Raw genomic sequence first — 26,026 nt, 5'->3', positions numbered from 1 at the left:
TGCGAGAGAGAAATGGGTTACAGGGGAAAAAATTGGGGGAATGGAATAGATGGGACTGCTCTGAGAACCAGCATAGGCTGGAGGCTTCCTTCGAAGTCATGTGGGAAATGTAAGGTAGTAATATCAGACTTGCACACAATATCCCAAGTGCAGTGTCACCAAGGCCTTATTTAATTAGAGCAAGACATCTCTATTCCTGACTTCTGAATTGTCTTTAGTACTTGCATGTTAACTTCCAGTGATTTGTGTAAAGGAACACCTGAATCCCTTTGAACACCAACACCTTTCAACCTATCAAAACTTTAAAAAATTGTCACGTTTCCAAGGCATAGTATGCTAGAACCAAGTATAGTAAATGGGTTTAGTATAGATAGGTACTTGATGGATGGCATAGATATCATGGTCCAAAGGGTCTGCTTATATGCTGTATGACTCTCTTTCCAATTCTCTACCAAAGTGAATGATCTGACATTTTCCAACATTATATTTCATCTACCATATTCTCAGCCGTTCACTTAACCTGTTCATCATTTACTCAACCGATCCCCATGAAACTCCTTGCATCCTCCTCAAACTTACATTGCCACTAAGCTTTCTACATTTGCTCCTCTCATCGAAATCACTGACATAAATTGCGAACATCTGGGGTCCCAGAACCAATCTGTCCATCACTCCACTACTTACAGCCTCCCAGAAGGCTGTTGAGGAACTCAGTAATGAACCTGACACATTCATTCTAATTCTTTTTTTTTGCCCATTAATTAATTCTCGATCCACACCAGTAAATAACCCCAAAACCATTTACTCCAACTTTGTTTAATAATCTCTTGAGCAACACCTTATCAAACACATTTTGAAAGTCAAAACACACATTTCAACTGAGCTCCTCCTTACTTATTCAACTTCAAAAAACTCTAACCAAGACATGGTTTCCCTTTCATAATTTGGCATTGACTCAGCCCAATCTTTTCATTATTTTGAATGTACCTTGTTACCTCTTCCTCAATAGTAAATTCCAGCATTTTCCCTATCACATATGCCAGGCTATTTGTCTTCTCTTTCCCTCCTTTATTAAATAGTGGGATTAAATTTGATTCCTTCCATTTTGTCTGAACAGAGTATAAAAAAATTTCAGATTGCCATCTGCATGTCACTGACCCATTTTTGTGCATTAAAATTCCAACTGACAGACAAGCTTTGTACTATTAGGAGGCCATTTGGGCCCAGATATCAATACTATCTCAAAAGGATCTTGTAATTTATGGTTCAACATATGCTCATCCAAGTCGTGTACTGGGAATGGGAAGCTGTAAACATAAGAACATACTTGAAATGCTGTAATTAATTCCACTGACAAGGAGAAACCAAAGAATAAATTAAATGAAAGTATATAAAATTATTGTTGGTTTGACATTTTAAACTGAGAAGGGTTATTTCTTCTGTTAGGGAAGTCTGTAATGAATGGCAATCAATTTACAATTATTACCAAGAGAGAGAATAGGAGAAATTCACTAAACTGTTTGGAATGATTTCCCATAGGTGGATATATTGCAGCTGTTTGTTGAAGACTGGATAAATATCTATGGGTCAGGAAGATGCATGGTGATGTGGAAATATCAGGGAGATGTGCTTAATTTTTGGATTGCCCTTGGCTAAGAGTATGTAATGGACTAAGCTGGCTCACTCTGTGCAATAAGCATCTTGTGATTCTACGAACCTGGTACATGATACCTGTGGAATTCCCTCCATTTTGCCTTTTATTGCCAACATTTATTGCCAACATAGGGCTTCATTTAATCCTGCTGCATTTCTTACCCAACCACGTAAATTGACTTCTCCTCCAAGTTTTGCCTTCCCAAAAATACATCCCTGTCTAGCTCCATTGAATGCTTCCTCATTTCTGTTCTCTGAATAATAAGAGGTTTATTGGGTAAATTTCCTCAACATCTCTCCTGCTCCATCAACTAACCAGTGGATGCAGGCTATGTAGACAGTTTTTATGTGCAAATGCTGTTTCTACCAATGTCTGCTAAAATTACACTGGCAGAGCAAGTACTGAAGAAATCCATGTGTCAAGTTAAACAATATCAATTTAACATATCAAACTCTTAATATTTTTTAAAAATCTTTACTAAATCTCTTCTTAGGTTTCTCTGCTTCAATGGAAATAGTCCCAGTCCCTTAAGTATGCTCTTAATGACATTTTCCTAACCATTTTGAGGATTTTGTCAAGTACGATTATTGTCCCCAAGAGAAAATCATAAAAACTGCAGATGCTGGAAATTTAATATAAAAACAGAAAATGCTGAAAATACTCAGGTCAGGCTGCATCTGTGGGAAGAGAAACAGAGATAATATTACAGGTCAAAGACCCTTTGTCAGAACTGGGAAGGAGACAAAACGAGGCAAAATGTGAGGAGAGAGGACTACATTTCCCTCCCTCCACCTTGCTCCATCTGATTTTTATCCTTTTTCCTCTTTGCTCTCCCTCTTTGTCTGCCTCCATCTATCATTCACCTGCCACTGTCTCCCAACTCCACCCCTGTTCCCCTCCCCCACCTGGCACAACCTGCCTGTCATCTTATTACACCCCTTCTTACACCAGTCACCTTGAACTCCTTTCTCACCACTCCCTTTCTCCTCTGTACGCTGGCCATCTCATCTCTCCGCTCTCAGTCCTGATGCAGGGTTTCAACCCGAAACATCGACAATTCCTTTCCCCCGACAGATGCTACTCGACCTGCTGAGTTCTTCCAGCAAATTGTTTATTGCTCCAGATTCCAGCATCTGCAGTCTCTTGTGTCTCCAAGAGACAAAAGAAGCTTGCTGAGCTGTAGTAAAGGTGGGCGAAGCAGATGTCTCTGATAGGGTAAAACCAGTATGACCATGGGAATAAACTGTTAACAGGTTATCTGGTCAATTTTGGTCCAAACTATGCCTGTCTCTATGTGGGATATATAGAGCAGTCTTTAAAATCATACAGTTGTACAGCATAGAAACAGAACCTTTGGCCCACTGTGTCTACCCTGACCATCATGCTTATCTATACTAATCACAGTTGCTTGCATTAATTCCATCTCTCTTTATGCTTTGCTCATTCAAGTACATGTCAGAATGCCTCTTAAATGTTGTTACTGTTCCCTGCCTCCACTACCTCCTCTGGCAGCTCATTCCAGGTACCAACTACACTTTGTGTGAAAAACTTACCCCTCAGAACCTCCTTCCTCTCACCTTATACCAATACGCTCTAGCTTTAGACACCCCTGCAGTGGGAAACAGACATGGACTATCTACCCTATCTATGCCTCCCATAATTTTATATAACTCCATCATGTCACCTTGAAGGCAGCAAGCAGATGTTCTCAGCTTTCACCTCTCAGCCTCCCTCGCTCCAGGAAAAAGAGGCCTAGTCTATTCAACCTCTCCTGAAAACTCAAACCCTCCAGTGCAGGCAACAACCTTGTGAATCTTTTCTGCACCCTTCTCCAGCTTCATCACGTGCCTCCTGTAGCTTGCTTCAATCCTATCACCCAGTGCCGCTCACACCTACTGCGATGAACTGCTTTGAGAGGTTGGTCATCGCTAGAATTAACTCCTGCCTGAGCAAGGACCTGGACCCTCTGTAATTTGCCTACCACCGCAACAGGTCTACAGTGGACGCAATCTCACTGGTTCTCCACACGGCTCAGGAGGATCTAGACAACAGCAAGACATATGTCAGGCTGCTGTTTATTGATTGCAGCTCAGCGTTCAACGCCATCATCCCTTCAGTACTAATCAACAAACTTCAAACCGTGGGCCTCTGTACCTCCCTCTGCAACTGGATCCTTGACTTCCTCATCAGGAAACCACAGTCAGTGCAGATTGGTAGTAACATCTCCTCCTCACTAACAATCAACACAGGCACACCTCAAGAATGTGTGCTTAGCCCTCTGCTCTACTCTCTCTACACTGATGATTGTGTGGCTAGGCACAGCTCAAACGCCATCAATAAATTCACCAATGGCACCACTGTTGTTAGCAAAATCTCAGATGGCGATGAGGAGGCATACAGGAGTGAGATAGATCAGCTGGTTGAGTGGTGACACAACAACAACCTCGCACTCAACGTCAGCAAGATCAGGGAATTGGTCATGGACTTCAAGAAGGGGAAGTTGGGAGAACACACACCAGTCCTCATTGAGGGGTCAGCGGTAGAAGGGATGAGCAGCTTCAGGTTCCTGGATGTCAACATCTCTGAAGATCTATCTTGGTCCCAACACATTGATGCAGTCATAAGGAAGGCATTCCAGCAACTCTACTTCATTAGGAGTTTGAGGAGATTTGGTATGTCACCAAAGACCCTTGCAAATTTCCACATCTGTATGGTGGAGAGCATTCGGACTGGTTGCATCACCACCTGGTATGGAGGCTCCAACGGGTAGGATCGAAAGAGGCTGCAGAGGGTTGTAGACTCAGCCAGGTCCATCATGGGCACAATCCTCCCCACTATCAAGGACATCTTCAAGAGGTGGTGCCTCAAGAAGGTGGCATCCATCATTAAGGACCCTCACCATCCGGGACATGCCCTCTTCACATTACTACCATCAGGGAGGAGGTACAGGAGCCCAAAGATCCACACTCAACTTTTCTGGAACAGCTTCTTCCCCATTGCCATCAGATTTCTGAACGGTCCATGAACCCATGACACTACCTCATTCCACTTTTGAACTATTTATTTATTTTTGTAACATATAGTAATTTTTTATGTCTTGCACTGTACTGCTGCTGCAAAACAACAAATTTCACGACATATGTCAGTAATAATAAGCCTGATTCTGATTCTGATTCTGATTCCAAGTGGGCCTACTCCCTCAACTCTTTTTCCGGTACTTTGATGACTTCATTGGTGCTGCCACCTACACTCATGTGGAACTTGACAATTTCATTATTTTTGCTGCTAATTTCCACCCTGCCCTCACCTTCACATGGTCAATCTCTGACTCTTCCCTTCTTTTCTGGATCTCTCTATCTCCGCCCAAGGAGATAGGCTAGCTACTAGCATCCATTACAAGACTGCTGACTCCCACAGCGAGCTCGACTACTCTTCATCCCACCCTGCCTCTTTGTAAGGATTCTATTCCATTCTCCCAGTCCCTCCAATGATGAGACTTCCCGTACAGGTGCCTCTGAAGTGTGTTCCTTCTTCCTGAACCATGGCTTCCCCTCTACCATTGTTAACAAAGCCTTTGACCACATCTAATTCATTTTCCATGCTGCTGCCCTCACAAGCTCTCCACTGGGACAGAACAAGGACCTTATCTTCTAGCTCTCCAGCCCCGCCATTCAACAGACCATTCTCTGTGATTTCTGCCACCTTCAAATAGATTCCACCATCAGGCATATTTTCTCCTCTCCCCTTTGAGACTCCCTGTTCACTCATCCGTTCCCACCAACCACCTCACTTCTTACTCACTTTCCTTTACAAACACAGATGATGCAACACTTGTCTCTTCCCACCTCTTCCCTTCCCATCATCCAAAGAAGATTTCCAGCATTCAACATTCTACATTGCATTTCTTCCAATATAACGTACTGCATTCTGCATTCACATTGTCATCTCCTCTACATTGGGGAAAAGCAGAGTGGGTGACCACTTTGTAGAATACCTACGTTCAGTCCGAAGGGGTGTCTCTGAGCGTCCGGTTGCCTGCCACTTTATTTCTCCATCCCACTCCCATTCTGACCTGTTAGTCTGTGGCCTCCTGCACTGTTACAACAAGGCCCAATGCAAACTTGAGGAACATCACCTCATCTTCTGTCTGAGCACTTTGCAGCCTTCTGAACTCAATATTGAATTTTACAACTTTAGGTAACTTAATTTCTCAGTCTGTATCAGTAGCCCATCTGTGCTGTTGGCTCAGCTTGTTTATTTTCTTTACCTCTGGGAGTGGAGGACTTGCCCAGTCTGACCTGCCGGGCATGAATTCCTGCTCCGCATTTTGCAGTTCCTACATTCTTTTGTCTATGTTCTCATTCATTCATTGCTCCCATTCACTCATTGGCCAGATAACCTTGTTTGCATCTCATCCCCATGGTTATAGAACATAGAACAGTACAGGACAGGATACGGCCTTCGGTCCATAATATCTGCACTAACCATCATGCCAATCCAAACTTATGTCATCTATTTGCATGTGGTCTGTATCCCTCCATCCCTGCCTGCTCATGTGCCTATCTGAATGCCTCTTAAATGTTGCTATTGCTTCTGCTTCCACCATTTCCCCCGGCAGCACGTTCCAGGCACCTACCACTCTCTTACCTCTAAAATCTCCTTTAAACTTTGCCCCTCTCACCTTAAGCCTATGGCCTCTAGTATTTGTCATTTCAACCCTGGGAAAAAGGCTCTGACTATCTACCTGATCTATGCCCCTCATTGTTTTATATACTTTCATCAGGTTGCCCCCTGAGCATCTGACGCTCTAGAGAAAAAAAATCAAAGTTTGTTCAACATCTCCTGAAATCTAATACTCTCTAATGCAGGCAACATCTTGGTGAACCTCTTCTGCATCTCTCCAAAGCCTTCACATCCTTCCTGTAATGCAGCTACCAGAACTGCACACAATATGCCAAATGTGGCCTAATCAAAATTTTATACAGCTGCAACATTACTTCCCAACTTTTATGTTCAATGCCCTAACCAATGAAGGCAAGTATGTGTATGCCTCCTTTACCACCTTATCTACTTGTATTGCCACTTTCATGAAGCTATTGACTTGCACCCCAAGATCTCTCTGCACATCAATGCTCCCAAGGGTCCTGCTATTTACTGTGCACTTTTCTCTGACATTTGACCTCCCAAAGTGCAACACTTCACACTTGTCCAGATTAAACTTCACCTGACATTTCTCTGCACACATTTCCAGCTGGTCCGTATCTAGCTGAATCCTTTGACAACCTTCCTCACAATCAACCACTCCACCAATTTCGGTGTTGTCTGCAAACTTACTAATCAGACCACCTATATTTTCATCCAAATCATTTCTACATATCACAAGCAACAGAGGTCCCAGCACTGATCCTTGTGGAACCCCACTGGTCACAGACCTCCAATCAGAATAACACCCTTCCACCACTACTCTCTGTCTTCAATGGCCAAGGCAATTTTGAGCTGAATCTACCAAAGTTCCATGGATCCCATGTGTAATCTTCTCAATCAGCCTACTATGAGGGACATTGTGGAAAGCTTTACTAAAGTCCACATATACAACACCCACTGCTGTCCTGCCCTCATCAATCATCTTCGTCACCTCCTCAGAAAACTCAGTCATGTTTCTGAGACATGCCATGGGTCGCACAAAGTCATGCTAACTACCTCAAATAAGTCTATGCTTTTCCAGGTGTGAGTATCCCGGTTTTACTTTATCGGAGAAATCCCTACTTGACTCTCCCTGCAGCTTAGCAAGTTTCCTTTATCTCCTTCCCGGTTCTGAGAAAGGATCTTTGACCTGAAATGTTGGCTCTTTTTCTCTTCCTACAGATGCAGTATATCCTGATGAGTATTTCTAGCATTTTCTGTTTTTATTTATTGTCCCTAAGATGTCCTTAAACCTTGCACATCAAAAAACTGCAGATGCTGGAAATCTGAAATAAACATAATTCCTAACCCTTAATTGTTTAACTGTCCCTGAACCATTAGACAAAACAAAAGGAACCAAAGCCAGCATTTTCCTTGTACATTCTTTATTAGTTGAGTCATAAAAGCCATCCATAGTTAACTCCAAAACAAAACCTTTTTTCTTTGTTCTAGAGGACACTCATGGTGAATTCCCGACAGATATTGTAGTTTGCACACCCACCCCCGAAAGAATCATATTAGTACATGAATCATTTCTTCCTAATCCATCACTGTGATTGGGAACTCATAGCAAATCCCAAAACCCAGCTTGTTCCCATTATTATTCCTGTTTCATTCTGCAACTTAATTAACAGTATCTAATTTATCCACACAAAATCCAGATTTTTATTTATTCTTTCATATTTAAAAAAAAATTCTTGACCCACCTTCTGTTGCTGCATAGCCATTGGCAAGTTCTAATCTCTCATCCACTTCTGTATCCCTATTTAACTGGAATTGTGTTGTGCCTGTAATAATTATAGTCCACACACCTTAAAGGTCCAGATTGTGCAATGTATTCTTAATGCATTCTTTTATAGTTACGTAGAGCATTTTAAGAAATTTACCTCCATTAATTCATGCCATGTATCGCACTCCTGATCTCTCTTCTTTCCTTAGTCTATGTTGATTCATAAGCTGTTCTACATTCAAATACCTTTGGGCATGCTGTATGGTCCAATTCTATGCTGTGTGTTTGTGAATCTTTAAGTACTCTTTCTGCTGGATGATCGGCAATCCATCCTGGGTACTTATCTTCTTCTCTAATAGATTGTTGTCAGTAAAGTTTAGCACCAGTTTGTACAACTTCACCTGTTGCATACTCATCCAATATTCCAAGATCTAAATATATATCTGCATTTCAAACCATAGCTCTGGTACTATGTTCTCTTTATTATCCATCATTTGCAATTGGTTATCTAGATATTTGGTAAATTGGCAAATTGGTTTATTACTGTCACATGTACCATGGTATAGTGCAAAACTTGTCTTGCTTAACATTCATACAAATTAATTCATTACAACAGTGTATTGAGGTAAAACAACAACAGAGTGCAGAATTAAGTGTTACAATTACACAGAAAATGCAGTTCAGAGAGACAATAAGGTGTAAGGTCATAACAAGGTTGATTGTGAGGTTAAGAGTCTATCTTATCGTACTAGGGAACCATTCAATAGTCTTATATCAGCTGGATAGAAGCTGTCCTTGAGCCTTGTGGTAGGTGCTTTCAGGCTTTTGTATCTTTTGCCCAATGGGAGGGGGCAAAGAGAGAATGTCCGGGGTGGGTGAAGTCTTTGATTATGCTATCTGCTTTACTAAGGCAGCGAGAAGTGTAGAGTCCATGGAAGGGAGGCTGGTTTCCATGAAGTGTTGAGCTATGGCCACAACTCTCTGCAGTTGTGGTATCTGTTCTTCAATCCAGCAAATAACTCCTGAAAATCTGACTAAAGGATCTCCAACTCACTTTGCTATGTCATTGAATTCCAAATGGATGACAATACTAGTTACCTTCCTGCTCAGATCTTTATTGGCCTTTGTGTAATAGGCATCCTTGTCTTACATCAAGCAGGCCAAATCACTTGGAACAAAATAATAGATGAAAAGCTTGGCATTAATCCCCTACTACGTATTCCTCAATTATTCTTTGATATCTTTTCATCTAAACCTTGGATGACTGCTGCCTCTACAATAACATTGATTTGGGCTTCCCTCCACAAGGTCATTTTTGACATTTCTCTACTTTGCTATCCAAAGCCATGTGGCCAAAGCAAATGTTGGAACCCAATGAATTCATGAATCCACTGTCTCCCTGTGGATGCCCACCTACTTTGTTCTCTCCCTCAACTCTTGAGCTGAGCTATTCAATGAATGCATTGGTAGCCAGATTCTAGAAGTTGCAATCCAGCAGTTGCTTGCTTCCAGATGTAACAAATCAGTGCACACACTCACCAATTGTATACTTGAGAGATCAACTCCTCACCTAGCACTTGATACAGAAATTGGATTCCTGAAACATAACTTGCAAAGATTCATTCATAACAAAGCCAAGGGCAGCAAAGTCACATGCCAGCCTTTAAATAATGTTCTTTATCAGGGTTAAACTTAAGTCACAAACTCCTGATAACTAAAACTTGAAGGATCAGGCATAGGATTCAAACCCCCTTGCCACCATGATGTGAATACAATTCCTGACCAGAGAACAGAAGGAAGGCTTAAAACTCAAATGAGAAAATGAGAAAAGATACACAGCATTGAATTTTGGATCCACACCTCTCAGTGCCAAGCTTGATCTTTTGTGTGCAGCTGGCTGATTGCACAATGAAGCACAGTCCCTCGTACTAGAAATAAAAATACCTTATGTTGTCCAAAAGTGCTATTCCAGCAAAGGAGCAGACCACACAGGCCCCTTACTTATATGCTGTTGAACACTCCTGGTTGTGTTGCCAACTTTCCTGTTGCCTCTGGCGCACTGTTATAATGCACATATTCCTGAGTGATCATTCTGATTTCTACAGATAGCTTCAGCAGATGCAAAGTGTGAAATTCAAACAAGAATACATCAAGTTTCCAGAACAAATACCACAGATAATAATTGTGGATATCATTTCACTGCAAAACAAAATGTTTACACACTTTAAGGAGATAAGTATTTTTCTATTTTAAATAAAAACTCCAGTTACATTACTGAAATATTGGTTGGAAGTTTGATGGACCATAACCTTCCTTAATGAAGTAAAATTAGGGGAGAGCCTGACCACTGAAAAAAAAGCAAAAAAGACCTGATGCACAACACAGGAGAAGGATCTTTATACAGCACTGCAAAAGGTCAAGTGAGTATTATCCCAATGGCATAACATGACACACATCAAATACATTATGTCGAGGCTGCATTTGTGGGATTCTCCCCATTAACAGCTTGGGATAAAACAGAATTAGAAAGAAATATACACATTTCTTACTAAATGACATTATTGAACAGATTTAACTATCACCAAAGGTAAGCATGTTAATGGCTATTCATTTAAATTACAATCATTTGCAACTAATCCTTCAGACAAAATCCAAATGAGTTCACTATAAAATAAACTGTAAAAGATAACTTCTAATAAACCCTCTTGCCTTCTCTTCCAAATGGCAACACCTCCAAAAACAGATTCCTTCTGTTGTGTTCTTTCCCAGAAAGGTATTCAAGGTTTCTTCACCAATAATTAATTAGTTTCAACCAGTTCATGATTTTGATAGTTGCAAACATTACTGAAACCTGATTACCTTCATCAAAAAATGCATCATGATGTACACAGGTCAGAAGTCCCACTTCCTAGTCTACATTAAAATATATATTATTTTCAAATATTCTCAGTAGTTAAAAGCTGGAAAATAATTACTTCATCATTTTATTGATTATTGAATTATAAGTTGTAGATCCACACAAACAACAGCCCTTGTTTCCTTCTATTTGTCTAATAATAAACAATAATAATATAATGGCTTAATTACAACCAGAACTCCTTTGCAGCTCACATCTTTGAGAATGACCAAAGTAGATCAGCAAATAAGGATACAGAGACATATAAGCATAGTTTCAATAAGCTAACTAATTTCAACAAGCTTTTCATTTTAAAGATTAATCAGGAATTCACAGAGATTCAGTCACTCTCTGATTGACATGAAATGACCCATATTTGCTGATTTGAGGAGTTACTGGGGCAGAGTTTCTGCTGGATTCTCACTGTACTTCAAGGATCCCCTCTAAACTGCTGATGAAGTTAATGTTGAAGTTCAGAACTCTCACAGGAATTCTAAGCAATTGTAACTTTCATAATAGACTAGTTTTTCCTAACTGCCTTTCTGAAATCAATATAAAAATACAGGTGATTTAATTATTCCCCTTTCAAGTTGAATGTCTTTGACAATCTCTTATACTACACTTGAGTTTGAAGACATGGGGTAAATTCTGATTGCAAAAGAGCCAAATTCTCAATTTTTAATTCAATTAAAATAAAAAGAAATTAAAAACACGGGCTGCAGATCTCCTACTGTACACATTTTCTGTAATCGGTTACTGTTTCTTTTCAGACCCATTCAAAAATTGCTTAAAGAATTTAAATTGGATATTTCAAAGTTGCTCAAACTGCTACTTGAAAAAACAATGGTTAGGCTGTTCTACAAAGAGTTCCACTGCTGAGCTTGTGTAGAGTGCTTGCTGTCCAGAAACTGCAACATGTCACAAGTTATTGAGGCTCCCATTCACTTATGACAGGAGTAACGTTGAATTACTCTCTTCAAAAGTAAATTGTGCGAGACATTGACGGGAATAGGTAGGTATATTCTACCCAGGGACTGAACTTATTACCTCTCTATTCTTACCAACAAACAAGATGCAAGTGATATCAAAATTTTGTATATGAAAAACAGAGTGCAAGGCAGATATTTTAATGGAGATAAGGAGGGAATTGAAAACTGAATGATGTCTTACTCATTCTTATGCAATCAAAGGGAATACAACATTAGAAAGGCTTGAAGCAGACAGGATGACTGTTCCAATTACCATAGACAATGAGTGCCTCAAGTACCAACATGGGAAGATTAGGAACAGGAGTGGGCCATTCAGCACCTTGGTCCTGCTCCATCAGTCAATTTAAACACAGCTGATACCATAAATCTAACTCTTTCTGTCTTGAAAACCCCATTGTCTAAACAGAGAAAATGTGAATTATAATACTGTAAGCCTCAGGAAAAATAATGCATTTGCATTGCCTTTGCATTTTTAACGGTAATGATTTCATCTATAAATGCACAGAGTGACGCAGCATGTATTCAAGTGGTATAGTAGGAAAAATTTTAGTCCTATGGCCTGTGCTGAGTTACTGATCACATCAGGGCAACAGTCAAAGAATGAATGTGTGACAGAATAATAGAATCTCTGAAAGATTAAGCCAGAGCAGTACGGAAGTGCAGAGCATAAGGTGAGTGTTTCTGCACAGAGTGAGAGTAAGACTCATTAATCTAAGGCCAGTCAGGCATAGCTATTTCATTTGGATAGGCACAAGTGGAAGGAGGATAAGGCAAGGAAACTAAATGAGAGGAATAGGAAAAAATGAGGATAAATTAATCTTTAAAACAGTAAATGAAAGCAAGGCATGGTAGAATGACATTCTTCAGCAATGGATTAGCACCCAAGCTGACACATTGAGCTTTGCCTTCCCTTGGGGCATTCTATTTAGTGATGAAAAATGCAGGTGTGCTCTGCCAAATAAATATTCGTTGTCCAATTGAAATCCATTTTCACTACGTATTCATGTTACATCAGAATTTCAGTGGCATCTCTGCAAGAGATGGTGCAAATGCTATTAAGTTCTTAAAGTTGTTACCTGCCCTCACTAAGTATTAGCAAAGGGTAGTATATGGTACTAATTTAGGAGATGTGAACAGTCAGTATTGGATATTGGTTTACATTATTTATTTCAATTTAATTATTTTTCTGTTTATAATTAATGGTGAGATATAATTCCACAGGCAAATAGTGACCTGGAAAACCTCCAGAGTGTTTAGGTGAATGTTAATATGGATGGAGAGAATGAGCAATGGGTGACTATTTGATCCTAGCTGCCAATAGAGCTATACCTATATTTTTCACCAGCTGGTACCTGCATGCATTTCCAGTAGCCATGGCTGGATAGCATTCAAGAGCAGAAAGCCTGTCGAGTTCTTCTCTCCCGAATGCACAAAAGCTGGAATGCTCTCACTGCAGTTGTGAATCTTAGGCTTTTATTGACTGCACAGCCATGCATCACATCAAGACAGTGCATTTACCACATTACCATCAGAAGAATGTTGATAACAATACAAATTATAGGCACCTTGAGAGTCTGGGGCATGGTGTCTGAAAAATGAAACAATACACTGCCCTTCTGGGTATATCAGGTGCTTCAGCCTTTAATTGAACTTCTTTGCTTTTCTTTGCAGTTTAGTTCAAAAGAAGCAAACAACAGAACCAGAGAAGAGGGAAGATACCAGTGGAAAATATGCTAAATTGACAGAAAAGTAAAACATTTTTATTGCACTGCACACTAAACAATACTAAATCTAACCTGTAAGTACAATAGTATGGTGGCATCGTTGACATTCTAAGTTATAGTAGTTAATTTATTTATGGCACATGTCCATATTTTCACTACCCTCTTTTCAATGGAATTTGGTAATGTTTTAATATTACAGCCATTATTTACACCGCAAGGATGTCTGTGTACTGCCCTGCTAAGCAGCATTGCTTGGGATTTTCCTGTCTACCAACAGAAACACTACATTGCCTTTTCATGCACGAGTGTTATTTCTGTTAACTATTTAGTTGCTGATTTAATATACATACATACTTTTTCTGGAATTTATTTTGTAATTATTTTTATTTTCTCATAATTTTCAATCAATTAAATGAATCTGTTATCAGTTATTTCATTTTATTTTTCAGTTATTTCATTTTATTTTTCAAAGTGCTGTTTTCAAATTTCTATCAAATTATAGCTGAAAATAATTAAAGAACCACCAACTAAAAACCTACATCAGGAGAACAGTTCCAAAAATTAGGCAGTACTTTGAATGCCTACAGCATTTGAAAGCAGCCAGTCCATCATTGTGCAGTCGCTGTTGATTAAAAAAACAACCTAGATAGATAGGCGTATGATTTATCCCCTTCCCATCTTGTTCTGACTTTACAATTTATCTAGCCTCCTTTATTATCAAGTGCTGCATTATTCTGTAAAGGCTCATTCTACTTATGTGTGTGATTTTTTTTAGCAAGTGGAACACCACATGCATCACCTAATCGAACGGCAAAGGGGGCTTTTTACCCATGAATCATCTGGTGGCAGTGAATGCAAAAATAATACAGATCCTTTACTGCCCGTGAGGACTCAATGGAAGAGCTTGCAAATAACATCACGGTAGTAGCAATCTTTTAGAAAAAGAACAATTCTGAGGAAGATGAAGAAAACTCAGCTGTTCAAAGTCTCCAGATAAGGCTTTCATTTGATGGTTCTGTACCTGAAGTTGTTTAGTGGCGTGATTTTTCTTTGGTCCACACTTTGCCCTTCTGAACCAGTCACGGCAGCTGTGAGTCCACAAATACCGATTCACCAGTGTTCTTCTGGGTTCATTTTCTGTGAAAAATTTGAGATAACATCTAAACCAGGGAAATAATGTGTTTTAAGAAGAGAAATAAAAATATATCTATTTACTTCTTTTGTTTCCAACAAAGAGGGATGGCTGTAAGAGTAGTCACATCTTTTTTGTAACCAAAAAATATATATGGCATTATTTTCACGTCAAGCTCCAAATTCAATGATACTAATTAAAATTGGTATATTGCAATAACAGACGAAGTGTTAATGGGGCAGCAGTCAAGTGTGTCAGGAAAATGAAGGGACCCTTGGGGGCCTGGCACGATGTTTATAATCAGCTAAAATCAGCATCCACTGGAGAGCTGCTCTACCATAAATCTCCTAATAGCTCAAAAGGCACCAGAGAGAATTTAAAAGAAACACATTTGCTGTTAAACATTATTTTAACCTGACTGATGTATTGCACAGTATCTGGTACACCATAAGAGGTTTCTTTTAAAATAAAAAAGCAAAACAATAGCATCTTAGGTTCCAGAAATAAATATTTAAGTTTAGAGGGTTTACACTTCCAAGATTTCTACTTTCATCTTCACATTCAGTTACAAACCTATTTAGTCAATATTTCCCATAAAATCTCAGCATTATTCTTTCATTCAAAGTGCACATAAGACCACCCACCTGTCTACCATACAAATCGCAGAACAGGCAACTCCCAAGACTGGCTGCTAATGTCACAATATTTGCAAATTCTGGGGAGCGAATATTTCCATTCTCCATTAGAACAGAACTGGCCTCAGGTTTTCGCTCATTTATTTTTTCTGGCTGCTGCAGCTGCTGTGAACCTTCCACTGCTTCCCCGGTCTTAGCGTAAGCTTTCTTCAGCACCTAGGCCAGCAGCTGCAGCCAGGCTCTGGAACTGTATCTGTGATCTGACAGGCATTGTTTATTTTAGCACCATCTTCTTACAGTCGCGGCTTGGTGAAAGTTAGGAGAAGGCTGCTAGAATGGAAGCAGTTTGTCGTGCTCCTTCATTCAAACTTCATCACTGGCAGCTGCTTTAATAGTTCAGATTTTTTTTTACTTATCCAAAATACCAAAGGTTTTTTTAGCTATTTCCTTACTACTCAAGAGTGGTTTATAAAATATCTTAGGAAGCATGTTTGTTGATATCAATTGTAAGAATTAATACTTTTTGAGAAAATTAAAATGTCACCATTGGATTAATGTTTCTCAAGTAAAAGTTACAAAGAAAATGTTAGTATTTATCTGCAATTAAACTGGCATTTTTAAAATACACATTTGATGAGCTTCACAGAGAGATAGTCTGCGAATTCCCTTTAGAAAAGTGGGAAGTATGCTTTGTGAAAATGTCATCTGCCGGTGCTGCAATTACTTACACTTCAGCAATCATGTTCACAATGCAGAATGGGTCGAATTCAGGTGAGTACCAGAACCAGCAATCATTCTCTGGAATGAGAACAAGGCCATTTTCTTTCATTTCCCATCAACACAACTATCAAGGCCTTAATTACAAGGCAAGTGTCAGGCCTGGCTGGTGAAAGGCTTATTATTATACAGCTCAGCATCAAATCAGTTTTGTATTGATGAGAAGTAGAAATGAGAAAGCTAAACTTGGGTCCCACAAGAAAAAAACAAAAAGCTCTGGCCAGAGGAGAAGATGTGGAAAGTCTCAATCATATTAGTTCACTTTGACCTGATTTGACCAGGATACGTTTGCAACAGATACAAGAGAAGCAAGTGTAAGACGGCTCAGCTGCAAAGTCAAGTTATTTTTAATAAGTTCATTCTTTTTATGAGTTAGGTTTAAAGACACTGGCATTTTTTTAACTTGCCTAAACTACTTCAAGGAATTAAACTTTGAGCTTCATTTACCTACAGATTGTAAGAGAAAGGCTTTTGTTCTGTTTTATTTAGTACTTGGGACATTCCACACAAAAAAGATGGCCCTGCTTGATAATGGCCTTATGTTTTAAGTGGTCCCACGGCATCACAAAAGTCACTCAGGACAACTGCTGCCTAACTCAGTTTTGAAGACAGCCTACAAGCTATACCAGCTTTACCACACACAAAGAGAAAGGAGTATTTCATCAGAATGTATGTCACCTTCATATTGTTTAATACATTTTAACTATGTATTGTATTATATTAAATATTCCACCCACCAAATATATTTTCTTTTCCACATATTGCATCCATTAAAGAGATGAGTTGCACCCATCTTCTTCTGCTGCTGCTTCAATGGGGAATGAAGGAATGGCATTCAACCAATTGAGTCCACCCCTACCAAAAAACTGCATTGAACATCAACCTTTACAACAGCTATTATACCATGACAGCAACATAAGCAGTGCTGGTTAGCAATAACCAGTCATATCCCACATATAGATCTGCCAAATTGAACTGGAGCCACGTTGATTGCCACTATCTCCATTAGATATTCTATCCCATTCTTTTTCAGATATTCATCTACCTTCTTTTATGAACTTTATTCTCTTCTATTCTATTCTCTTCAGTTTCTTTGACTGGATTTTTGTTCAAATCAAATGGTGGGTGCTGCACATTTTACTCCCTTTCCAAACAGGCGATCACTATTGCACTCCATGTTAAAGGCTGCTGACCAGGGATGACTATCAAGACATCCATCATCTCAATGCATCCTCCTAAATCATAATTCATATCAGCAAAGTCTAATCCAACTACATTGCTGAGACTGAATATGTGAACTGTTTTAACTCCTTCAATCCTCACTTCCTGCTAACAACATTATCTTAAAACCAAGACCAGCATCAACCCACCAGTATTCTTGATTCAATGGATTCTCCTTCCAGTTCATTTCAACTTTAGATTTATCCTGATAAGATAGGAAGAGACTTGTATTTATATAACACACTTCACAAACTCTGGATATCCCAAAGCACTTTAAAATCAATGAAGTACTTCTGAAGTGCAGTCAGCCATACAGTGTGGGGAAAAGCAACAGGCGAAAAGCACAAAGCCAGATCCCCAAGACCGAAATGAGATACATGAACCACTAATCTGCAGTGATATTGATTACTTATAAAAATTAGCCGATATACTGGGGCAATTCTGCTCTTCCTTGACTTTTGGCAGAGTTTTTTCATGTCAGGAAGGGCAAATAACAAAGATCACAACAGAATAATTCTCCATAGTCCTATGAATAGCAAGAGAATGGACATGCAAATTGTGTGCTGGAGTAGGGATGGGAGTTGGCATAGGTATTGAACAGAGAATGGTTTTAGGCCTGCTCAGAAGAGAGATGGAGTGAAGAGGACAGGAATGGTAAAACTTCTGTTTCTTTTCCTTTGCTTTCATGGAACAGATGGATTATAGAATAACAGAAATATCCATGGACTGGCTGATAGAGGTTATTAAAAAAAACAATGATGCTACAGAAGTCAAAATGGGCATATCAGTGCATTCTGATGATAGGCATCCAAATAAGCAGAGGAAATCTTGTGAAAAATATGGGAGATGTTGATTAGTATAACGAGCATTTTGCTAATATTTCATCCTTTGATTAGTTATAACCATCAGTCCATACTTATATAGAACATAGAACAGTACAGCACAATACGGGCCCTTCGGCCCACAATGTTGTGCCGACCTTTAAACCTCACCCAAGCCTATCTAACCCCTTCCTCCCACATATCCCTCTATTTTAAATTCCTCCATATGCTTCTAGCAATCTCCTGAATTTGACCAATGTACCTGCCTCCACCACCACCCCAGGCAGCGCATCCCATGCCCCAACCACTCTCTGAGTAAAAAACCTTCCTCTGATATCTCCCTTGAACTTCCCATCCATTACTTTAAAGCCATGCCCTCCTGTATTGAGTATTGGTGTCTTGGGAAAGAGGCACTGGCTGTCCACTCTATCTATTCCTCTTAATATTTTGTACACCTCTATCATGTCTCCTCTCATCCTCCTCCTCTCCAAAGAGTAAAGCCCTAGCTCCCTTAGTCTCTCCTCATAATGCATACTCTCTAAATCAGGCAGCATCCTGGTAAATCTCCTCAGCACCCTTTCCAATGCTTCCACATCCTTCCTATAATGAGGCGACCAGAACTGGACACAATACTCTAAGTGTGGTCTAACCAGAGTTTTATAGAGCTGCATCATTACCTCGTGGCTCTTAAACTCGATCCCTTGACTTATGAAAGCTAACACCCCACAAGCTTTCTTAACTACCCTATCCATCTGTGAGTCAACTTTCAGTGATCTGTGGATATGGACCTCCAGATCCCTCTGCTCCTCCACACTACCAAGAGTCCTGCCATTAATGTGATCCCCTTAAAAAACAGAAACAAGGATAAATAGAAACGTTTTATGACCAAACACCGACTTAACTCGGTTTTCAGTATAATACAAAAGTATAGGAATATTTAAATATAAATTATTAAGCATTTGGAGGACATGAGAAACTGAGGTCCAATTAGCGTGGATTTTTAGAGAAAAATTCCTTGGCCAAAGGTGTGGGTTCTATAAATTATTATTAAGCATAATATAAGCAACCATTTAAGAAATGTGTGTTTAAGATGTCGGCATGGTAAATATATTCTGGCCAAAATTAATAATATGGATGAGAAGAGATGGTTAGACAACAGAATGCACAGGATAGAGTTAAAATGTTTCGGACTGACAAAAAGAAAGCCCCAACATTTACAGGTGTTGGGAGAAGGGCGGCGCGGTAGCGTAGCAGTTAGCACGAGGCTATTACAGCGTCAACGATCGGGGTTCGATTCCCGTCACTGTCTGTAAGGAGTTTGTACGTTCTCCCGTGTCTGCGTGGGTTTCCTCCGGGTGCTCCGGTTTCCTCCCACATTGTAAAAAAGACATACAGGTAGGTTAATTTGGGTTTAAAAAATGGGCGGCGGGGACTCATTAGGCCAGAAGGGCCTGTTACCATGCTGTAAATAAAAAAAAGAACTGCATGTTTGTGGGTAGGATTGCTGGAAGTCCTGGTAATGCAAAATCCTGCTGAATTTAAAGGCAAGACCTTAGTATCATTTTATTCTACTCCATTCCCATCCATCAACTAGTCAGATTGACAGGCCGATTAGATGTTGGACAGTAGGCCAATAGATGATAGATGCATCCAATAATTGATGGGAGCTGTCCCTGGTCGTTGGCAAAGATTGTACATTTGGCAAAAAGTATACCTGGCAGGGATATCAGACTGTCAGTTGGGAGGAAGCAGGGACAGGAAGACATAACTGTTTTGGAAGACAGAACAAGTGAAGATCTGGAGAGAGTACTGTTTTCTCTGGACTATAAAAGACAATTACCCACTAAGTCAGTTGCAGCACCCCCAAACATTACCCACCATCCATCCACTCCTTTATCTGCTGGTTTACCTGAATTATGGGAAACCTGTGCAGTAGGCATTAATTTCAAGTCAGTGCCAAGATATCAAGAACTAAGCCTTAGCTGCATATTATGCATCCCCTCCAGAATAGGTTACCTAACTACCCAAGAGCCAATGCATTTGGGGCTAGTTGGCATCAAGTTTTGTAAATAATAGGGTTCACCCCCAATTCTCCCCCAATCTTATTTGAGGTAGCAGATAGGAGGGGTGAAGGATAGGCAAAAGGAGCAGTTGAAATTTCCTCTCATATTGCTTCATAGAGGCCTGTATTGGGGCCACTCTTATTTACTAAGTGCATCAATGATCTGGACGTATGAATGAAAGATTATTATTGACATATAGTGATGACACCAAGTTGGGAGGATGATAAGTTGTTGAAGAGAGCTCTGACAGATGGAAAGAAAACAAAAATAAGTTTGTTGTAGATCAGTGATGAAAACATAAGTAATACGTTTCAAAAATGCGAAAATGAAGAGTAAAAGCAACTTAAACAGCAGGATATTTAATGAAGTAGAGGAGCCTCAGTAAACAGATACACAGTCCTTTCCAAATGACATAAAAAACAGAATCCATAGCTCTATATATACATATATGTATATACATATATATATGTGTAAGAAGGTAATATTGAACCTATAATGTTAGTTAAACAGTACTGGGTGGGGGTGGAGTGGGCTGGGGCGGGGTGGGGTGTGGTGGTGGGGGGGGGGAATGTCCACTCTTTAGGTCATCACATTTCAGGAAGGATACAAAATCACAGAACCACACAACCCAGAAAAGACCCATCATGCACGTGCCGTCTCTTTGAAAGGTCTATGAAATTAGTCCCACCTCCCTGCTCCATCCCTATAGCCATGCAAATTTTTCATATAAAAGCAGTGGAATTGTAGGTTCATTAGATGTTGCCAGGGAGTTGCACAGAGGGTGGTTAGGATGTGGACTTGTATTTCACAAATCATTGCTGAAGCAGACCACATCATTATTTTTAGGAGAATTAGATAACTGTTTTGAAAAAAGAGGTAATAAAGGTTACAGAGGTGGGAAAAATCAGGAGAGTGGGGCAGAAGTAGGTGGCACATGTAGAGAATAATCCCTGTTAAATTGTCTGTGTTATAACATTCAATGATTATGCAATTTGTTCTTTTCCCAGATTCAAAATTATTGGATGTTCTGTTTCCAAAAACCAGAGATTGATTATTAATCCCTTTTTGGAGCATGGCATTTACTGTCTCCCGAACAGTTCAGAAAGTTGTACTACAAGAAATCATATTCACCTTTTCCACAAGTCTCATTATCACCAGGGCTTCAAAGTGCACTGGCACACTTAACTCATTAATTGTCACATGCTGGCTGTGATGTGACAGGGTCTTTTTTACTGGGCAACAATGAATATCCATGCAAAAAATGGTCATAACTACACCCCCTCCTTCCTCCCGTGAAAAGAATCATCAAATTCTAACAACTATCCAAAATCTTATGTTTTGAGGTAATAACGCGCTAATCTGAACATCTGTTTGTCGAACTATCACAAAACTATTCCGTATGCATGTCTGTCAGCAAATTGAAACATAAGACTCTGACGAGAATGCAACATACAATGGCATAAAGGCACACCACTCAAAAGCATGCACAATGGTAGGTACATAGTACAGCATGTAAATGTCTCCCATATAAATACGCATACCAGCATGCACATGTGGCAGCTGGTACCTGCAAATATATCCATACTGTCACACACTAACATGCAAATAAAATAGTAACTGATTGTCTTTTGTGCTTCTTATGTATTTCTTCAATAGATTTAGCTTTTCTTTCTGTTTGAAATCTGCATTTACAATTGCTCTATTTTACTTTTATTTTTTCGTTTGCATCATGTCTAACATTCTAACTTATTTATACATTTTATCTGTTAACATTTTATTCTATTAACTTTTACGTGCAATTGTAAATTTTCATTTTTTTGTACTTTAGTGTTAACATTAAAATGAAGGACAAGAAAAAAATTATTTAATTTATTATTTCATTTAATTTCTCCCAGGTCCGTTCTAATGTTGCGCTTTTACAAGTAAAGGGCAGAGAAAGGAAAATGAGTAGGAGCTTTCAGCACAGGGGTAGAGAGCAGTATAAACTTAGTGACTGAGGACAGTGAAATACAGAGAAGAATGAAGATTGAAGAGGATACGAATAACAGTAAAGAAGGTAGATGTGAAGCAGAAAAAAAATAGGATAAGCAATCAGAAAAACTCAGAATCAAATAAAATCAGACCAGTAAAAGTGAAAGACTGAGAAAAGGAATGAAGGGAGAGAATAAGAATACAATGAATTAGGGAAAGGGCAAAATGAAAAAGTCTAACATCCTATTACATTCTGAACAGCCACATAAGATACAATGCAAACCAAATTAGCTTCAATAGTTCAAAAAATGAAAGAAAAGTGCTGGATTCATAAAATCACAACTACTAATGACTGTTCTATTCCTTTTCTTTCATCTGATAAATGAGGCCAATAAATCACAATAACTTAAGGATTTGCTGACATCTTAGGTTCGACCACCTGTAGGACCTGTCTCTAAATCAGCAGGCCCAAACTGATGCAATGAAACTCTTTCCTCCTGCAAAGATCTAATTGAAATGAGGCATCCTGTAACAAGTCTGCAGCACAAAGCTGTACATAATGCTAAAACAGCAAGTTTCATCAGTGACCTAGGTGATGATGGCTGTGGGAAAAGGAAGTGACTTGTTGAACAAGTACAGACTGCAGCTGTGATGTAGAGTACAGGAAGTTTCACTTCATGTGTCCATCTTGTGAGTCCTTTGTGTTATGTTGGCTTCGGAAAAGGAAACATTTTCTAATTTCCAGCAGGATTTCTTTCAGTTTGATGTGCACACCATTACCTTACCTCACAAGAAAAAAAAATCAGCAAACGTATCACTGAGAGAAAATAATTCACTGGACTTTCTACTAAGCCTGAATTTCTATGTTTCTGCCATCCTCATTGTGGTAATGTGCTGAGGCTACACAGAGACACGTTGAGAGGACAAATCTACATATTAGCTTTCTTTAGATGTGGAGGCTGTTTATTGGAGGTTTTATGCAAAAATTGCCATCAACTATAACACACACAAGTGGATTTTCTACTGCTAAACCAATATTAGAGATTAGGCAAGCTGGAACATGCTTTAACTTGTTATTGACGTGGTCCAAATCACTCTGCTCAACTTTCACCAAAAATGTCATTCCATAACCTTTAATTCCATTCAACTCGTTGACTGCTTGACAAGGTAAGATCTCAACATATTATTTAAATCTGAGCTGATCTTAAAACCAAAATCCACCCTCCCTTACCAAAACTGTCGCAGCAGTTTTCACCTCCAATTCATCAATTGCGACTGAAATACTTAAATGATTTCTCTAAGGGCTCCTGTATTTACACTTCCCAAGTTGCAAGTATTTCATAATTTTCTCAGTAAGTATGCATTAAATCTTCTCCACCAACACTTGCCATCCCCAAGATATCAGTTTCGCATTCTTTACCGTATGGATAACTATAATCGAAGCCTCACCACCCACTCACTCCCACTTATGAAACCCACTTCAGCCCTTAATTCAATCACAGACCCTCCACTCCTCTCATTATTGTCCACTTTGCAACCACCCTTTTCCAATTTCACCCTTAGGAAAGCAGTCTTCAGATTTTGGTTACACACCATGGATAATAGAACTAAACCTTTTTAATTTGACACCCCCATTGCTCTAATTCAATGACCTTCATAAAACCAATCACTTTGATCTTCCCTTTGTTCTCACATTGAAACCCCTTCTGCTCTGAAGCACCTGGGGATGGTTTAATACATTACAAGCATATTAATAGTGTAAGTTTTTGTTATGATGGGTCCTAGGGCAGAAATCTTGAAATGTTATTTTTTGCAGATTCATTAAAAGACATGAGATAAAAATAAATTTTACAAATAATGGAAAATTGAAATCAGAAATGGACATCAGATGATTCAGCATTTTGGGGACAATCCTTCAAACCCATCAGTATTTTTCCAATTCAAAAGATGGGTGGTACCATCCAAAATATTCTACTTCAAGCAAGACACCGTACAACCAAGAGATAGTTTATATAAAAAGTGCATTTTTAAATCTTTGTTGCATATTTTGCCTTTGACTATTTTTTTTGCTTGAACTCTTGAAATTGGTATTAATTCAAAATGTATAAAGAGGAGCTGTTGCAAAATCAGTCACAAGGACAGGAACTGTCTGGCGACAGATATGATTGTGCTGCACTCCATTATAAAGGCAAAGAGGACTGCCAGAAATACCGAGTTGAAATCCAGCTTCTCTAATCACATTTACTAATTTCAGATCTGTCACTCTAAAGACACAGTTTGATTAAACAACCAAGAACTTCTGCTTAGGCTGATTGAGGATTCTTGAAGCATGCCTTGAATCCAACGTTTACTTGAGAAACATACAGTGATGTTTTGAAAAAAAATTCAGGTAGTATTAAGGAGCTATCGTGAGACAACATAACATTGTCAGGTCACGTAAAATAAATTCCAGATTGTTGACTCAATCATTATTTTTCTCACTGTGGGTGGAATTTTATCAACATCGTAACAGTCAGTACTAGTGGGGCATTAATCTGTCTCCTGCCTCAAACACAACCAGTGATATTACACAGAATCAGGAGGGATGAAATTGGACATGGACAAGGAGGAGGAAAATGCAGTATTGCATCAATTGCCTTTTGTACACTCAGCCTGATATTCAGTTACATTGCCTTCAAAAGAACTGAACATCAGTCATGTCCTGCTAATGTAACCAAATGTAATTACAGTGCTATGCATCACTACCAATGTTAATTTCAACCCTGTGGTATCTTGTAACACAAAAGTTTTGCCTATGCTGGCTCTTTGAAAATGTCATCCAATGGTCCTATTGCCCTACTTTTTCCCTCTGGCCCTGCACATATTTCTTTATCAATAATGAATCCAATTCCCTTTTGGAAGTTGCTTCCTCCATCTTTCCAGGCAATATATTCCAGATCACAACAGCTTGCTGCTTAAAGATACTTAATTCTCACTCATTGCCCAATTGATTCATAGAGTCATCCAGCATGAAGACAGGTCATTTGGCCTATCATGTCCATGTCAGCCAGTGGAGACCCATCCGTAATTAATCCCATCTTCCAGCACTTGGCCCATAGCTTTCTATAGGTTCATAGAATTCAAGTGCTCATCTGCAGACTTCCTAAATGCATTCTGTGATTCTGGCCTCCGTCACTCTCTTAGGTAGTGTATTGCAGATACTCATCACACTCTGGGTGAAAAAAGTCACCCTCAGATCACCTCTTACTCTAAATCTAGTTTTATCTATCTCTGAAATGGCAAATAGTTTCCTGTAATCCACCCTATCTATACCTCTCATTATTTTATATACAATCATGTCCCCACTTAACTTCCCTCACTCCAGGGAAAACAGACCCAGCCTCTCCGGGCTCTCCTCATAACGGAACTGCTCCATCCCAGGCAACATCCCAGTGAATCACCTCTGCACCCTCTCCAGCACTATCACATCTTTGCAAAAGTGCAGTGACCAGAACTGCACTCAGTACTCCAGCTGAGGTCTGACCAATGTTTTAGAAAGTTGGAGCATAACCTCACTGCTCTTGTACTCGGTGCCCTGACTGATGAAGGCCAGTATCTCATATGCCTTCTTAATTACCTGCACTGCCACCTTCAAGGATCTTTGGACTTCTACGTCAAAGTCCCTCTGTTCCTCAATACTCCCTAGGACCTTAGCATTTATGTCCTCCCAAAACACATTAGTCCTCCCAGAT

The 26,026-nt window shown here is 39.4% G+C and overlaps 1 protein-coding gene across 11 annotated transcripts in view; it reads right to left on the bottom strand.

Annotated features, from left to right (window-relative positions):
• Positions 1 to 26,026, bottom strand: part of LOC127574826 (myelin transcription factor 1-like protein) — a 372,272-nt gene that overhangs the window by 292,825 nt on the left and 53,421 nt on the right. For 9 of the 11 annotated variants that reach the window (XM_052024235.1, XM_052024239.1, XM_052024230.1 and 6 more), the window contains one exon: positions 14,697 to 14,812. The gene's annotated coding sequence lies outside the window, so the exon portion shown is untranslated. Of the gene's footprint in view, positions 1 to 14,696; positions 14,813 to 14,890; positions 15,035 to 15,451; positions 15,595 to 26,026 lie in introns of those variants that run through there. The other 2 variants (XM_052024236.1, XM_052024234.1) reach the window with 2 other exon arrangements.

Source organism: Pristis pectinata, chromosome 10, assembly GCF_009764475.1.
Source record: "Pristis pectinata isolate sPriPec2 chromosome 10, sPriPec2.1.pri, whole genome shotgun sequence".
Taxonomy (NCBI): domain Eukaryota; kingdom Metazoa; phylum Chordata; class Chondrichthyes; order Rhinopristiformes; family Pristidae; genus Pristis; species Pristis pectinata.
This window is presented reverse-complemented; position numbering and strand designations above follow the sequence as displayed.